The sequence below is a fragment of the Entelurus aequoreus genome, linkage group LG11 (assembly GCF_033978785.1).
Source record: "Entelurus aequoreus isolate RoL-2023_Sb linkage group LG11, RoL_Eaeq_v1.1, whole genome shotgun sequence".
NCBI classification, from domain to species: Eukaryota; Metazoa; Chordata; class Actinopteri; order Syngnathiformes; family Syngnathidae; genus Entelurus; species Entelurus aequoreus.
The window spans coordinates 55,499,406-55,519,041 of NC_084741.1; the positions used below are offsets into that span (position 1 = coordinate 55,499,406).

At 37.8% G+C, this 19,636-nt stretch overlaps 1 protein-coding gene across 2 annotated transcripts in view; it reads right to left on the reverse strand.

Annotated features, from left to right (window-relative positions):
- Positions 1-11,084, reverse strand: part of LOC133660260 (myelin basic protein-like) — a 74,738-nt gene extending 63,654 nt beyond the window's left edge. For both annotated transcript variants that reach the window (XM_062063570.1, XM_062063569.1), the window contains exon 1: positions 10,536-11,084. The gene's annotated coding sequence lies outside the window, so the exon portion shown is untranslated. The remainder of the gene's footprint in view (positions 1-10,535) is intronic.
- Positions 11,085-19,636: the final 8,552 nt, after the last annotated feature.

Here is a 19,636-nt window from a genome sequence, read left to right on the forward strand (position 1 = left end):
ATATGAACATTATGAACATTTGATTAACACATTTGCAGTGTGGGTTTGGTGAATAAAATTTGAGCGGAAGCCAACAAGCAGAGGTTGTCATCTCAATGATTGGTCAGCTGTGACTGTCTGGTGAGAAGCACAGGTTGTCCTCCACAGATACTCTAAATTATCAGGGTTGCACCCACCTTCCTCTTCCTGCTCTTTTTTAACATATGTATTTATATGTACATATTTTATTCTAAATTAGAAATGACGAACCGCAACACTTACTCGCAGAAAACAGCCATATGCATCATCAATGGGTATAAAAAGGTACTGTTTCTTATGGATTTCCCTCCTTTATGTACACTTATGTGTCAGAATGTTCATATCTTTGTACGAGGGTAAATGTGCAAACTCAACAGGGGAACAAATTATTGTTTCAACAATAAGCAATCATGACTCTATAATATACTATACTCTATACTATACTGTACGGCATGTTAAGAACTAAACTCCCAGTGCCACATATGTGCTGTTAATTCAAGCATTTATTTGTTTTGTTTTGTTATGCATGGGCACCTCACATTTCTCCCAAGGGTGCCCTTGTGGTTCATGTGTGAGGAATAAGCATAACACTCTCCAATAGAGAAGCACAGTCATTTCACATGGGGTTTGGTGTCTAATAAGCCAAGTTAGAACCTCTTCAAATAAATCTGGAGGGAAAATACTCAATTGTTGCCATCTGCTTAGGGTATCTGCCACATTTCAAGGTGTGCTAAACAGGATGTAGTGTGCCTGGCAGCACCAGTCAGAAAAACAACAACAATAGCGTAGTTGCACTGGGGCTGTTCATACTGCAGGTAATGTGACTCAACCTGTTGACCAAGAAGCGGCACACGTGGGGGAGGAAGAAATGATGAAAGTTGACTCATGCGCAATGAATATCCTATGCGGCGTGTTCACATTCAAACTTAATTTTGGGAACTTTGAGAAAGCTTAAGTCATAATATGCTTTCTATCAATTAGTATAAATCTACAAGTTCATAAAGCGAAAGGAATGCCAAAGCATATAATCTCCCTTGAGTGTGTTGAGACAAATCCTGTGAATTTCAAAGGAATGCATTCCTGCAGTTTTACAGCTAAGTCGTCACCGGAAAACAGAGCCTTGGCCTAAAACTATGTGAAGGTTAAGCTGCAACTTCTGGCAGCCGTCCTTGTTTGTCAGTAATCCAATATAATTCCACAAAATCTCTCTGTGGGAGACAATTTGTTTTTAAATCAAACTCAGGATATTAAAAGTTGTGAATGACCGTGTGTTTATCATGCGCCATGCAGCACAGCATTTAATGCCTTCAAAAATGAAAATCCCTCATCTACTAAAAAGGTGAGGATTACAAGCCCAGTAGGTTGTATCAAAGCTAAGCGTTTGCTGAGCGTTGCCTGGCAAAAGGACATTCTGGGCTGCAGCCATATGAGCAGCCAAGTGCATGTAAAATACTTATTTTTAGACCATGCATAGAAACAACAATCACTACATGCAAAAAATACTTCCCTCTAAGCACACCACTTCACTTCAATTCTGTCAGTCAGTAAAGTATGATTGTAACTTGCTGGTGACCACTGCTCCTCTGAATGAAAACTTTTGTCATATTTATTTCCCAGTTGTTAACATTCAATAAAAAAAACTTCAATGCTAATGGAATTAGATTTATGTAAATTTAAAGTAACCTTACCATGAGGTTATGAGTAATCTATTGAATGATTATTAAAAATGATCATGTATTTATAGTGCTGTATGAAATGTGGTTTTGATTGGTTGATGTATAGGAATGGATTTATTCATCATAATGACAGTAGCAAAATATTAACTGAGTTTATAGCCTATTTGTATGCTAATTTGGGTTTTTGATGGCGAGCTACCGCATTTACCCTTGGATCTATTACCCTACATTTGTTTTCCTTTTCATACAAACTTCAGACTTTATCTGGAAAATAAAACACATGAATTTGGACTATTGAATATATAGGATTGGACGGAATTGCAGTTGTCTGTGGAGTAAGTAATATGAAATTCCAAAATGGGTCCACTATTGGGAAAAATATAAGATGTGAACTTTTGGGGTGCTTATCCCCAAATCAGAATATTAATCATCATGAACCTTGCACTTGCATTGTAAAATACAATTTAAAAATACAGTACTTTAGTCATGAAGGAGTTAAAGGTGATGGCAAAATAATCGGCAATGGCAATCATGTAGAGAATTAATCGCCCGTTAGTGATTGGCGGCCAATCGATTGGCACATTCCTACCCATAACACAATCTGGAAAAAAAATTATAGTGAGGGAAAGCATTATTTTCTTCCCTATTCATTTGTCAATAGTTTTGCTCCCTTGGAAAAAAAAACATCTGAGATTGTTGTTTATTTTAATAGCAAAAGACTACAAAAATATATACAACAATTTCAAAGAAAAAAACATAAAATAAAAGGTTGTGAATTCATTTGGTTTTGATTGAGTGAAGTAAGTATTCTTGTAGTCAATAATTATGTTGCACAAAGACACGTTATGTGGCCATAAAGCACACAGTCACTTTAGCAACAAGCTTGGTGAGAAAGAAACCACTGCTGGCAGTTTGAAAATGGAACAAATACAAGATAAAAGTCAATCCACTCACAATGGAGGTGACTGGAAGAGCTCAAATTGTGGTGTATAGTATGATTCTGAAAAAGGCAAGGGTCTTGTAATGGTTAAAAATTATTGAATGGATGGGCGGATCATGCCCTGCTTATGCTGTCTCACTGCACGCTCTGACTGACACAACAAGACCACGATAATTGCGATGAGCTGTAGTTAGGTCAATATAAAGTAAGAGTTCTCAAACTGCAAACTACTCACTCATTGAAATTAAAGGCAAGAATGTTTATGTACTATGCACGCTATGTCCAGGAATAACGTGTTGCCTCACTCAACTCAAATTGCACCTCACATCAACAAATGCCGACATAACACTTGTTGCTGTTGCTAACCCAAACCCAGAGCAAATGCAGCCATTTTTTAAGTCAGATTCATCACATTTTAGAATTTGGATTGATCATTCGGGATGGGAATTAACAAGATGTTTTTGTTTCCGATTCCATTTTAGATTTTGCTTAAAGATTCTGTTCCTTAACGGTTCTCTTTCTTATCAATTCTTATTTTGGAAAAAAAAGGAGGAGAAAAGGTGATCAATTTTGTTTAGTTTAGTGGTAACATGACCTTAGACAGCCTACAGTGAGGTCTCAAGAGGCAAATACCTAGCATAGACATTTTTTTATTTTTTTTTGTAAATATATATACCGGTAAGAAATGTGTATTCTTCAGAATAATTTAATCATGTGCAAATCACACAAGAAAGTAACATTTAGTAACATATACTAACTTATTACATGTAAAGTGAGATAAGTTGAGCCTTTATTGGTTATAATTTTGATGATTATGGCCTACAGTTTATGACAATTTTGAAAATGTCAGAACATGTAAGGTTTTAAAAACTGCAAGCCATAATGATCAAAAGTGTAACAAACAAAGGCTTGACACATTTCACTTTGCATGTAATGAGTTAATAACACAGATTAGTTTCACATTTGAAGTTAATGACATTATAGACTTTTACACCACATTCTAATTTTATGATTTTCACCTGTATAATATAATGACTGAGAGAAAATCTAGTTGCGGGAAAACATGCAACTTTTCTGAATACAATTAAACATTCATTCACCTATCGAAAACGCAAACTTTTGACCACAAACTTAGTCGTTGCTCGGTGGCATTCGTCTAGCGAAGTGCAGAGTCCTCTTTAACTTTGTTACTTTACAGAATATTAGTTTTTTTTATACATTTTTATTTCTATGCATTTAATCAGTTGATATAAACATCTTTGACGTTATTGAACGTAATAGTGTATAAAATAACAAAATGAAAAATAACGTCATAGTTACTTTGCCGAGTAACTAATTACTCATACAATGAGGTAACTGAGTGACTAACGCAATTACTTTTTGGGGAAAGTAATTTGCAAACAACAAACTAAAAGGTAAAGTATTGCGATTTAAGGTGTGATGCATGAAAGTGCATGTCATAATCAGATCTTTTTTTTTTCTAATCAGAATGATGATCAGATTAAATAAATGTTGTCCATGTGCACGTGGCATTGTTTGGCTTTCATTTCGGGTGGTATTGCAATGTGGCGTTGGGTTGGAAAAATACCATATTTTTCTAACTAAATGCGCACTTAAAAGCCTTTCATTGTCTCAAAAACCAACAGTGCGCCTTATAACCCATTGCGCGTAATGTACGGATTAAAAGCCTACTGAAATGAATTTTTTTAATTTAAACGGGGATAGCAGATCCATTCTATGTGTCATACTTGATCATTTCGCGATATTGCCATATTTTTGCTGAAAGGATTTAGTAGAGAACATCGACGATAAAGTTCGCAACTTTTGGTCGCTGATAAAAAAAGCCTTGCCTGTACTGGAAGTAGCGTGACGTCACAGCTTGAAGGGCTCCTCACATTTCCCCATTGTTCACACCAGCAGCGAGAGAGATTCGGACCGAGAAAGCAACGATTACCCCATTAATTTGAGCGAGAATGAAAGATTTGTGGATGAGGAACGTGAGAGTGAAGGACTAGAGTGCAGTGCAGGACGTATCTTTTTCCGCTCTGACCGTAACTTAGGTAAAAGGGCTCATTGGATTCCACACTTTCTCCTTTTTCTATTGTGGATCACAGATTTGTATTTTAAACCACCTCGAATACTAAATCCTCTTGAAAATGAGAGTCGAGAACGCGAAATGGACATTCACAGTGACTTTTATCTCTACGACAATACATCAGTGAAGCACTTTAGCTACGGAGCTAACGTGATAGCATCGTGCTTAAATGCAGATAGAAACAAAAGAAATAAGCCCCTGACTGGAAGGATAGACAGAAGATCAACAATACTACCAAACACTGGACCTGTAACCACACGGTTAATGCTGTGCCGCCTGTCGAAGCCTAGCAATGCTGTTGCTAACGACGCCATTGAAGCTAACTTAGCAACGGGACCTCTACAGAGCTATGATAAAAACATTAGCGCTCCACCTACGCCAGTCCTCATCTGCTCATCAACACCGTGCTCACCTGCGTTCCAGCGATCGACGGCGCGACGAAAGACTTCACTCGATCATCGATGCGGTCGGCGGCTAGCGTCGGATAGCGTCGGATAGCGTCGGATAGCGCGTCTGCTATCCAACTCAAAGTCCTCCTGGTTGTGTTGCTGCAGCCAGCCGCTAATACACCGATCCCACCTACAGCTTTCTTCTTTGCAGTCTCCATTGTTCATTAAACAAATTGCAAAAGATTCACCAACACAGATGTCCAGAATACTGTGGAATTCTCGATGAAAACAGAGCTGTTTGTATTGTGATACATTGTGTCCGAATACTTCCGCTTCAACCATCGACGTCACGCGCAAACGTCATCATACATAGACGTTTTCAACCGGAAGTTTCCTGGGAAATTTAAAATTGCACTTTATAAGTTAACCCGGCCATATAAACTATCAGACTGCGTGGTCGGTAGTAGTGGGTTTCAGTAGGCCTTTAACTCTGGTTGTGAATACTGACCTCAAAACAATTGTATTTGGTACATGGTGTAATGATAAGTGTGACCAGTCACACATAACAGTTAACCTAAGTTGACACCTGTTCAATAAATGACGCTGACAAAGCAAGCCCAAAACTTTGATGTTTCATTGAGAATATTGAACATTACACACGGCGCTCAAAAATCTGTCTAAATGTTTTAGTACGACTTTGGTAAGCTACAAAGCCGCACCATAGCTTATACAGTATATTATGCACACCAACTTTTCTTACCTGTTGGTTCCTGCTGATGCGTATTTGGGATGTGCTTGATTCCCGAAAATTTGCGCAAGTCCGCCACTGTAGCCCACGCCGACACCGTAGTCATTAAGCTCCTTTTTTTTTTTATCCTCTTGTTGTGGGGTGATCATCCTCCACTGTTGCCATTTCTAATGTAAAATAGCGTACAGTTCCAACTTATATCTGTCAGTAGACTCGCTATCGAGACACTAAAAACTACAAATACAACAAAGATGACAGTGAGAAGACGCTGTCCAAATGGAGCCACGTAAATAAGACCGCCCACAAAATGACACATCCTAAAGAAACAGTCGGCAAGCGGCTTGAAGATGGTCTGTAAACATAATCTATGCAACATTTTGACCAGATAACCACAATCACATATTATGTAGACCACAAGGAAGTGTTTTAAATGTAGAAAAAAAAAATCATATGACCCCTTTAATCCGCCTTATAATTCGGTGCGCCCTATGGTCTGAAAAATACAGTAAATGCATCTCTAATGAGATCAACCACAAACATGATTCCTGCACGATCCAATCTATAGCGTTTCATTAATTCACTGTCATCCAGTGTTTGGAGAATATCTCTCCTGCCTGTTTCGTCCGCCATGTTGTCCTCTGCTTGGGGAACTCCGAAGCCGCTTAAAAGGCCTCTTCACAGATCTCACCCTAAAATTTACTTAAGAGACATAATTCTTTAGTCATAGTTTCTATCTTTAAAAGGATCTACTCTTCACTTTTAGGGGAAATTCTAAGAAAACATCATCCATCCATCCATTTTCTACCGCTTGTCCCTTTTGGGGTCGCGGGGGGTGCTGGAGCCTATCTGAGCTGCATGCGGGCGGAAGGCGGGGCGCACCCTGGACAAGTCGCCACCTCATCACAGGGCCGAAATATCATGAATTTTCTTAAAATTTGACCATGAGGCGCAACTTTTTGCACTAAAACAATCTTTAGGAATACGGCCCCTGGTGACCAACTAGAAGAAATATCTGAGCTATACTAACAAGGTACTTTACCAAGTACACTTGGCTTGTGACATGTTTCACTAAATCTAATGCAAATGTATTCAAAAACCTATATTACATTATTTTTGTCTGTAGTTTTGGTTGATATTATGTCTCTCTCTCTGTTAGAATAAACTCTGTTTTTGAGAGGAAGTAGTAAAACTTCCAAAAATGTATTTTTACGAGTCATAAATGTTCTTTGGTTTTTGGTTTCACATTCTGTACAAAATATACATTGCTATATCATAAACAGAGGGTAGATTATTACAGTGTCAATACACTGGCCAAAACAAAAGTGTATAATCATATTTTCACTGAAGTGTGAGATATCACACCATAGAGAGATACTTTCACATGTACTTGTGATGCAACACCAGCTTAGTTTTTTTTATATCCATTTTAATGTAAAAATTTAATGCATTTTACAATGACTAAATAATGGCTCCAATTAACAGAAAATTTAAACTAAAGATTAGAAACAATGGAGAAAGTTACATTTTAAGATCACTCAATTATCAAGTGTGTACCATGATACAGGATGTCAAGATAATCAGCAAAACATTGAAACATTTCAAATATACTGGTACACAATCAAAATTAACTGTCGACAATAACATCAGTTTTTATTTGAGGTGTTCATATGTGCCCAATTCATGCATAGATTTTTCACCATGGGTAGTTTTTTATAGTGCTGTACTAATACTGTAGTAGAGGTGGGCAGATCAATACAAATATCGGTATTATCAATACCGCATCTGACTCAATACCAGTGTGAAGTTCCCTTCAATTTTTATTTTCATTTTGATATCTTGTGTTTTTGTTGTTCAAATATATTGCATACATTTATATACAGTGGTGCCTCAATTTAAGAGTGTCCCAAATTAAAAGTGTTTTGAGATAGGAGCTGTCTCACGGTTAATTGTTTTGCTGTAAGATGCAAGCAAACATCTGAGTTGCAAGCATTTCCGCCATTAGTTGGCGTATCAAATGTCACAGTGAACCCCATAAGATTTACCCAAAGCATCTGGTCTTACTCGCTAGCATTAACTTATAGCTAAAGATTGACATAACTCATTGTTTTCTAGGCACCGGAAGGAAGAAAGTGAGTGTGAAGAAGAACAAGCGGATAATATTCATTAAATTAAAGGAAATCAGCAAAAACATGACAGATAGTATAGTCCGGTAGTTCCCTAACTTTATCACCAAAAAAAAACACTTCAGAAAACACTTTGCTCTAGTAGTACCACCATAATGACCAACATTAAAATACAGTAGCGTAGTAGGCCTAAGTATTCATTAAAAACAGGGCAAAGGTTTAATTTAACAAGTATATTTAATAGTTTTGCCCACTGTAATGTTACACACAGTTTGAACAGTAACACTGTGTTTGAATATAAGGATGAGGATAATGTTTGTTTTTGTTTACATGCGTTCTGCATGTTGATTGGCTGGGAGCCATGGAAAGGGATATAAATGACGGAGTAAGACGGTTCTGTTTGTGTTGTTGGCGTCGACTACAGCCAGCAGTAGTCCATTGAAGGCTGATAAACCTTTGATAACGGCTCAAGTCACGCCATTACAATATTTAATTTAATTATTCTTTGGCGTACCACTAGATGGAGCCAAGAGACTGGGAATCACAGGTTTAGTGGACTTGGCAAAATAGTTTGAGCGGTATCCCTGCTACTCTGCAATATACTGAAGCAGAATGAGTCTAACGACAGCCAAGAAATCAACAAGCATGTGTCCATGAAAATATGGAAGGGCTGCTGATGGTGTGTTTGACGGAGAAGCAACTCGAAGGAGATACTCTAGAAGTCCACTTTCAAAAGTAAATTATATACATTATTATTATTAAAACTACCTTAGTTGTTTGCAGAACACTTTATTGGATTGTGTTCCATACTATATTTTTTAATCTAAAAATGTGTTTTTCTTTTTTAAAAGGTATGTTAAAAATGTGATGTTTTAGGGGGTCAAGCATGGAATGAATTGATTGAATTAATTTTAATGGTTGGTGGATTTGAGATAGAAGCGTGTTGAGTCAAGAGCTGTGTCACCGAGTTAAGTTACAGTTAAGCCTATAAGTCGATGACAACTGTGTTGCTATATTAACAAATTCAGATAATGTTTTCTTAGGCCCAGTAGTAGTTTTTACTGTTGTTGACATATTTTGATCTTTTGATTTTTCACTCAAACAAAATGTATGTAAACATAAATAACATTACTTTGCTGATACAGTATAAAGCAAAACATGTTCTAGACCAAAAAACCCTTTATATTCTCTACTGCTCGCTAGTGTTACCATATCTGAGTTATATGTAGAAATATGGGGAAACAACTACAAATGTGCGCTTCATTCAATAACTGTGTTACAAAAAAGATCAATTAGAATAATACATAATGTTGGATTTAGAGAACATACAAAGCCTTTATTTATTAAATCACAATTATTGAAATTCAACGATTTGGTACATTTGCAAACAGCTAAAATGATGTACAAAGCAAACTATAACCTGCTACCCAAGAATGTACAACAATTCTTCCAAACAAAAGAGGAGAAATATAACCTTAGATGAAAATCTAATTTAAAACATTTGTATGCTCGTACAACCTTTAGTATATCAGTATGTGGAGTTAAATTATGGAACGGATTACCCAAAGAAATCAAACGAAGCACCAATATGATTCAGTTTAAATGACGGTTCATACTAAAGTTGTTCACAAAGTACACAGAACAAGAATTATGATGAACATCTTCAACCCTTTTTTTTTATATTGAGACAAAGATTATGTATTTAATATTTGTATGCTTACTATGGTATATTATTTATTTATTATTTGTCACTGTTCTGTTACAGAGAACAAGGAAATTGGATACAATTGCTATGGTATGAAAAGGGGTAGGATTAAATAAGATCTGCTTCTTCCTACTCCTTTTCGGACGTGCTGTAATGAAACAACTGGAATTGTGTGATGCATTACATTGTATCGTATATGCATGTTCGAAATAAACTGAAACTGAACTGAACTGATATTGTTACATTGTCTTGTATTTGGTCAAATATTGTTAATGTATTCACAAATGTGTTGACAGACTCTTTGTTGTGGGTTTTACAACAATTATTGTTCATGTATTGACAAACGAGTGTGTTGACATAGACTCTTTGTCAGGGGTTTTACAACCATTATAATCATGAACAACAAATAAAAGGAAAAACGATATTGTTATCGGCATCAGCAATACTGTACATAGTATTTCCTTGGTATCAGTTTGATACCAGAATGTATAGTATCGCCCACCTAGTTGTAGTAATAGTGGGAGGACAAATTATGAAGAACTAAAGTAAGTAATATAAACTACAACCCCAAAAGGGACAAGCGGTAGAAAATGGATGAATGGATGGATGATTTAACGGTCAAAATACGTATTTTTTTGTTGTTGTTGCAAAAACGCGACGTATGGCTGGCGTGGTAAACAAGGCGACGGTGGATGACGTGTTTAATGCCGTCCACCACAAACGTGGCAGTCATGTCGCAATCAAAGCATATGGACATGACACACTGACATCATATTTGTGTGTCTTTACCAAGCTTTTTGGTCACCATAGTTGGTTATAGTGAGTGAATGTGAGCACGTACCCTTCTGCTAGACCATCCACTGCATCCACAGCGGAGTCTCGCTGTCAGTTATAGTCGGTGGTCGTCAGCATGAAATACGTCCACCTTTCTCCCTTTTGTCTCGACGCTGCTGTTTAAAAAAATAAAATGTGTAGGGAAACAAAATGAGGAAAGGGAAAACAACGGCGTGGGTCGGCGCTTCCTGATTTTAGGTACGCTGGTGTAGTGATGATGTTTGCGAGGGGTGGGGCGGAATGCAGCGAGGAGAAAAAAAATGAAGGCTCAAAACACGTTAGTGCATGTTCTTTTTTTTCTTTTCTTTTTTTGAATAGGTCCTTGTAAGTCGCGGGGAGGGAATTAAATAATCACTTAAGCAAGCGTAAAATTACTTTTGCAGCACACTTTAAATTGTTTTATACCTACAAGTTTTTTTTCATTCCTCAAAAATACTTCCTTAAAATTACTGTAATTATTAAGAATGTGGTTTGTCCATTACTCGCAAAACAACATTGACAGTCAGAAAATAAATGAAGTGAAACTCATGTTTTCTGCTTCACTTCCTGTACTCTCTGGAAGCCACGCCCCAATTTAGCCGCGCCATTTCTTGCATGTGATTATTTGATTGGAAGCAGGTGTGTTGGTTAAGACTCTGTTTACACCAGGGTCCCCAACCAGCGGTCCGGGGACTGGTACCGGTCTGGTGACGCAATTGCTATCAGGCCGCACGGTAACAACAATGAATTTATAAACTCTCCGACTAAACTTTTGCCTGTCCCACTAAACACACCAATAAGCTTGTTTATAGATGTACACTGTATTGCCAAAAGTATTTGGCCACCCATCCAAATGATGAGAATCAGGTACCCTAATTACTTGGCCCGGTGTATAAAATCAATCACTTAGACCAGGGTTCCCCAAACTTTTTGACTCGGGGGCCGTATTGGGTTTAAACAATTTGGCCGATATATATATATATATATATATATATATATATATATATATATATATATATATATATATATATATATATATATATATATATATATATATATATATATATATATATATATCAGTGACGTGCGGTGAGGTTCATGGCTGGTGAGGCACTGACTTCATCACAGTCAGATTTACAAACATATGAACCCTAAAGAGTATTTTATTCACCATTTGATTGGCAGCAGTTAACGAGTTATGTTTAAAAGCTCATACCATCATTCTTCCCTACTTGGCACTCAGCATCAAGGGTTAGAATTGGGGGTTAAATCACCAAAAAGGATTCCCTGGCACAGCGCCGCTGCTGCCCACTGCTCCTCTCACCTCCCAGGGGGTGAACAAGGGGATGGGTCAAATGCAGAGGACACATGTCATTACACCGAGTGTGTGTGACAATTATTGGTACTTTAACTTAACTTTAACTTTACACATACAAACTGTAGCACACAAAAAAGCACATTTAATTTAAAAAAAACTTTATTATGGTCTTACCTTTACTTATAAATGAAGTCAATGCTCCACTCCTTCTGAACAAAAGCATCGATAAGTTGTTTAAAGAAGTCTTCCTTATCTTTCTTCAGTTTTAAAAGAGATATTCCCTTAATTATTACCTCCTGCTTTGATTGAAAGTCCAGTTTAGAAAACTGTTTTATTTTAGATATGTAATCCTCCATGTTAAAAGTCCAGGCGAGAGGAAAAAATAAACGATCGCTAACTGTTGCTGCTTGTTGTCACTTATTCTGCAGCCGAGTAGTCGCAAAAATGATCCCTGGGATCACTAGCGCCCTCTACCACCATGAGGCGGGATTACTGCGAGCCTCAGCCAGTGCGTCTTCGCAGCCGTTTTATGATTGCTCAGCACAAGAAATACGTTACACACATACAGTTGTTGACAAAATACACTGTACATTATATACCTCAGCTAACTAAACTATGGAAATGTATAATATAATTCATATAGCAATACGGTCTCACTGCACAGCAGGCCAGCAGTTAGCCGAGTCATTGGGCAATCCATGGTGAGGCTCATCTGGCTGGTGATTCACCGCAAGTCTCTTCTCAGTATTTGAACGGAAAATGTGAAAATTCAGCGATTTTGAATACAAATAATCTAAAACTGGTGAAGTTAAATGGAAAATAACTTTATAGTATAATCACTGGATACATATAACAATTTAATTTTTTTTTTTTCTTTTTACATTTTTTTTCTTTCCATGATGGCACGTAAGGCCTCCCCTGACTGCACGTCACTGATATATATATATATATATATATATAATTATATATATATATATATATATATATATATATATATATATATATATATATATATATATATATATATATATATATATATATATATATATATATATATATATAGCGCACTTTCCACGCACGCGATGATGTCACGTTATCGATGAGAAAATGCATTTTTAGACAATATGATTTGCCTGAGCGGCTAGGAGACACCGTGAGTAGCAAGCGGTACAAAGTGGATAAGAAAATACAGAATTTTTATTTTATTTTTTTTATACTTGGGACTTCCCGCGCGCCTGATTTTGGACGCTGGTGGGCCGTAGTTTGGGAAACCCCTGACTTAGACTGTCTCTACAAACATTTGTGAAAGAATGGGCCGCTCTCAGTGATTTCCAGCGTGAAACTGTCATAGGATGCCACCTGTGCAACAAATCCAGTTGTGAAATGTCCTCGCTTCTAAATATTCCAAAGTCAACTTTATTATAAGAGAGTGAAGAGTTTGGGAACAACAGCAAGTCAGCCACCAAGTGGTAGGTCCCGTAAACTGACAGAGAGGGGTCAGCGGATGCTGAAGCGCATAGTGCAAACAAAGACTTTCTGCACAGTCAGTTGCTACAGAGCTCCAAACTTCATGTGACTTTCCAATTAGCCCACGTACAGTACGCAGAGAGCTTCATGGAATGGATTTCCATGGCCGAGCAGCTGCATCTAAATCATACATCACCAAGTCCAATGCAAAGCGTCGGATGCAGTGGTGTAAAGCATGTCGCCACTGGACTCTAGAGCAGTGGAGATGCCTTCTCTGGACTGATGAATCACACTTTTCCATCTGGCAATCTGATGGACCAGTCTGGGTTTGGAGGTTGCCAGAAGAACGTTACATTTCGGACTGCATTGTGCCGAGTGAGAAATTTGGTGGAGGGGGAATTATGATGTGGGGTTGTTTTTCAGGAGTTGGGCTTGGCCCCTTAGTTCTAGTGAAAGGAACTTTGAATGCTCCAGGATACCAAAATATTTTGGACAATTCCATGGGATGGCACTTCAAGTTCATATCTGAGTAAAGGCAGGTGGCCAAATACTTTTGGCAATATAGTGTATACTACAAGTCTTTTGTTATAGTACATGGGAAAATGCACATTAATGGACATATAACATTTTAATGTGCCAGATTGTAGCCAAAGGTTAATTTCTCATGCTGATTTTTTGGCTGTTTTTATCTGCCACACGTAGAAAGCCGGTCCGTGAAAATCATGCACACATTAAACCGGTCGCTAGTGAAAAAAAGGTTGGGGAACTCTGGTTTACACTGCAGGCCAAAGTGGCGAAAATCGGAGTTTTCTGTTATCTGACTTTTTTATTCCAGCTGACTCTTAACACTACAAGTAAAATGTGATCTTTATCAGACTCCAGTATAACTTCACTTGCATGCGCAATTCGATAAAGTGACAAAAAAGGAAGGTAATTGGATTCCGTAAATCAGGGGTGTCAAACTCCTTTTCATCGTTATGGTTGCCCTCAGTGGGCCGCTTTTAACAATGAGTAATATATGAATATATGTGTATATAAAGTATATAATACATTAACAATATGTTTTTTTACATAAGCTGCAAAAAAAATATTTAAATGTTACTTTAAAAACTGGCAGCTCAGCCACCAGAATTTTACAGTAAAAGCAGTGGGTTTTATTTTACAGCATATAAAAAAATTTAATAAATGGAATGGAATGGCTGTTTTTAGCAATAAAATTCAGCAATAAAATTCAAGCAACAGAGCTGCCAGTTTTTGTTTTTTTACCGTAAAATCTTGTTGTTTTAATGGTTTTTTTTGTTTGTTTTTAATGTTTTAGTGTCTTACTGTACATGGAAAAAAAACAGTACCAAAGTTGGTTTTACGGTAAAACACTCAAGTCGGTGGAATTTAACCGTAAAATCTTGATGAATAATTTGTTTTGAAATAATAAGTCAAGCAGATATTTAAGTACAGTATTTATCTTTATTTTAACAAAAAATATTTTTGGAGTACGTGATAATATAATATTTTGATTTTGATAATATTGCATTTTAAAAGATATGCAATTGCATGCAGTACACAATTTTTATTGTCAAAAGGGAAAGAACAAATATATTTAGTAAGAAAAGATTAAGCATATCATATTATTTCCAGGCTTTCGCGGGCCACATAAAATACAAAAATTTGGCCCCCGGGCCTTGAGTTTGACACCTGTGCAGTAAGTGAACAAGGAAGTTGCTACTGGCGAAGTTGGTAGAGTGGCTGTGCCAGCAATCGGAGTGTTGCTGGTTACTGGGGTTCAATTCCCACCTTCTACCTTCCTAGTCACGTCCGTCGTGTCCTTGGGCAAGACACTTCACCCTTTGCCTCTGATGGCTGCTGGTTAGCGCCTTGCATGGCAGCTCCCGCCATCAGTGTGTGAATGTGTGTGTAAATGTGGAAATACTGTCAAAGCGCTTTGAGTACCTTGAAGGTAGAAAAGCGCTATACAAGTACAACCCATTTATCATTTACTACCAATACTTTGTGAAAAAAGCCGCCACGTCTTAAAAAATAGTGTTTTTTTTACCTTCGAATAAAATAAAGTACCGTATTTTTCGACCCTAGTGTGTAAATGTGAGTGTGAATGTTGTCTGTTTATCTGTGTTGGCCCTGTGATGAGGTGGCGACTTGTCCAGGGTGTCGTTTAATGATTGTTAGGGGTTGTTTATGATTTTTTTTTCTACATTTAAAACCCTTTCTTGCGGTTTACATAACATGTAATAGTGGTTATTTGTTTAAAATGTTTCATTGGTTATTTTTTACAGACAAGCCGCTTTCTGACCGTCTCTTCAAGACGCGCCGTTTTGTGGGCGGTCTTATTTAAGTGGCTCCACTTTGACAGCACTTCCATAGTGTGTTTACTGACAGATATAAATTCAACTGTACGCTACTTTGTCTTAGAAATGGCAACAGGGGAGGATGTATGCCCCACAACAAGAGGATAGAAAAAAAGGATCTTATTGACTACAGCGCGTACTACAATAGAGGACGCGCACAACTTTTTGGAACTTATGCAGATCCCAAATACACAAGAGTTGGTACCAATAGGTAATAAAAGATGGTTTTGCGTAACAGTACGAAACAAAACACCAGATTATGTGTCTCCTAAAAGGGGCCATTTTGTGGTCCTTATACACTCATTAAAATAATACCTGTATGTTGAAGCACAGTATGTAACCATAATGCGCCGACAGTACATCAAGCTTCGTAGCTTACCAAAGTTGTACTCAAAATATTTTAACAGATTTTTAAGGGCTGTCGGTAATTTTCTATATTCTCAATGAAACCGAATGTTGTGATGAGTCATCACAACATTCGGTTTCGGTGAGCAAAGTCTTTTTTCGGTGGCCAAATTTTCCGGGAGACTCCCGAAATTCAGCGCCTCTCCCGAAAACCTCCCCGGACAAACATTCTCCCGAAAATCTGCCGATTTTCAGCCGGCGCTGGAGGCCACGCCCCCTCCAGCTCCATGTGGACCTGAGTGAGGACAGCCTTTTTTCACGTCCGCTTTCCCACGATAAAAACAGCGTGCCTGCCCAATCACGTTATTCCATACGAGGCGTCCAGCATACCGCCGATGCGCATGGTGCAGATGTAGAAGATCTTCTCGGCGTCCGTGTTGGCGCACACGTTGCCAAAGCCGACGCTGGTCAGGCTGCATAGGGTGAAGTAGAGGGCGGCGATGTACGAGCTGCGCACCGACGAACCGCCGACCGTGTTGTTGACGTAGGTCAGTGGTCCCCAACCCTCCATCCATCCATCCATCCATTTCCTACCGCTTATTCCCTTCGAGTCGCGGGGGGCGCTGGAGCCCATCTCAGCTACAATCGGGCGGAAGGCGGGGTACACCCTGGACAAGTCGCCACCTCATCGCAGGGCCAACACAGATAGACAGACAACATCCACACTCACATTCACACACTAGGGCCAATTTAGTGTTGCCAATCAACCTATCCCCAGGTGCATGTCTTTGGAGGTGGGAGGAAGCCGGAGTACCCGGAGGGAACCCACGCAGTCACGGGGAGAACATGCAAACTCCACACAGGAAGATCCCGAGGCCGGGATTGAACTCACGACTACTCAGGACCTTCGTATTGTGAGGCAGACGCACTAACCCCTCTGCCACCGTGCTGCCCAACCACGCGGACCGATTGGTACCGGGCCGCACAAAAAATTAAAAAAAAATTTAAATTGTATTTTTTTTTTTTTTTAAATCAACATAAAAACACAATATATACATTATATATCAATATAGATCAATACAGTCTGAAGGGATACAATCCGTAAGCACACATGATTGTATTTCTTTATGGAAAAAAAAGAAAAACAAAATTGGGACAAATTTTCAAGCGTTGACCGGTCCGCAGCTACAAAAAGGTTGGGGACCACTGACGTAGGGCATCTCCAGGCGTTTGCCCAGCTCATGGTGCCATCCTTGGGGAAGAGACGGGAGGACAACAGGGTGACAAAAACTAAATCATCCAGACTAGAGATACATTGTATTATTATGTTTATCTTACCTAAAAATAAATATATTTACTAATTTAAAAAAAACAAACTATATACATTTTTACAATATTTTGCTAAAAACATCAAAATTAATTGTATTTTTATTTGTATTTTTTCTGACTCCTTATTACATCCAGCCATAGAATTATACATTAAAATAAACAATTTGAAATAATTAATTTTAAATGATCATAACAATTTATTTAAAATTACCATATTTAATTATTAAAATAATTGCTTGTTTATCAACAACTTTAGCATTTTATTCATTACATTTTGAAGCTCTCAGAAGCCAAGTTTTGTTATATTACTTAAAGGCCTACTGAAACCCACTACTACCGACCACGCAGTCTGATAGCATATATATTAATGATGAAATCTTAACATTGCAACACATGCCAATATGGCCGGGTTAACTTATAAATTGCAATTTTAAATTTCCCGCCACACTTACGGTTGAAAACGTCTAGATATGATGACGTATGCGCGTGACGGAATCAGTTGATGCGGAAGTATTGGTACCCCATTGAATACAATACAAAAAAGCTCTGTTTTCATTTCAAAATTCCACAGTATTCTGGACATCTGTGTTGGTGAATCTTTTGCAATTTGTTTAATGAACAATGGAGACTGCAAAGAAGAAAGTTGTAGGTGGGATCGGTGTATTAGCGGCGGACTACAGCAACACAACCAGGAAGACAGAGATGGATAGCAGATGCGTTAGCCGGCGAACTCACCTTAACTTCCTCCATCTCGCCGACCGCATCTGTGATCGGGTGAAGTCCTTTGTCGCACCGTCAATCGCTGGAACGCAGGTGAGCATGGGTGTTGATGAGCAGATGAGGGCTGGCTGGCGTAGGTGGATAGCTAATGTTTTTAGCATAGCTCTGTGATGTCCGGTTGCTAAGTTAGCTTCAATGGCGTCGTTAGCAACAGCATTGTTAACCTTCGCCAGGCTGGAAAGCATTAACCGTGTATTTACATGTCCCTGGTTTAATAGTATTGTTGATCTTCTGTCTATCCTTCCAGTCAGGGATTTATTTATTTTGTTTCTATATGCAGTTAAGCACGATGCTATCACGTTAGCTCCGTAGCTAAAGTGTTTCGTCGATGTATTGTCGTGGAGATAAAAGTCACTGTGAATGTCCATTTCGCGTTCTCGACTCTCATTTTCAAGAGGATATAGTATCCGAGGTGGTTTAAAATACAAATCCGTGATCCACAATAGAAAAAGGAGAGAGTGTGGAATCCAATGAGCCAGCTTGTACTTAAGTTACGGTCAGAGCGAAAAAGGATATGTCTTGCACTGCATTCTAGTACTTCACTCGAACGTTCCTCATCCACGAATCTTTCATCCTCGCTCAAATGAATGGGGTAATCGTCGCTTTCTCGGTCCGAAACACTCTAGCTGCGTTGAAAGCAATAGGAAAATGTGAGGAGCCTTTCAATTGACTACGTCACGCTACTTCCGGTAGGGGCAAGGCTTTTTTTATCAGATACCAAAAGTTGCGATCTTTATCGTCGTTGTTCTCTACTAAATCCTTTCAGCAAAAATATGGCAATATTGCGAAATGATCAAGTATGACACATAGAATGGATCTGCATCCCCTTTTAAATAAAAAAAAATCATTTCAGTAGGCCTTTAAGATTTATTTATGCAAGTTTGAAGTATCGATTATCTAAACACAGTTTTGTTTGCATATTTTCAGGATATATATATATATATATATATATATATATATATATATATATATATATATATATATATATATATATATATATATATATATATATATACATATATATATATATATATATATATATATATATATATATTTATATATATATATATATATACAGTATATGAAATACTTGACATGGTGAATTCTAGCTGTAAATATACTCCTCCCCTCTTAACCACGCCCCCTAACCATGCCCAACGCCCCTAACCCTAGTCTAATCTGTGTCACTTGGGGGCAAAAAAAAATCTGATTTGGTGTGCAGTGTGAACGGGGCCTCAGATCAAGTTAGAGTTGGGTCATAGCGTTCGAAAATGTACCAAGTGGAAAATGGTACTCCTCAATGGAGATTTGATTAGCCCAATCATCTCGTCAATCATCTCTTCTGATATATTTCATCATATATTTCATATATTTCCATCAGACTTTATAATGCATATGTTCCTTTTTGACTGTACTTGAATGTAAAATAGACTGTATTTATATTATACACATGTGAATAATGCTGTATAATAGACTGTATTTATATTATTCACATGTTAATAATGCTGTATAATAGACTGTATTTATATT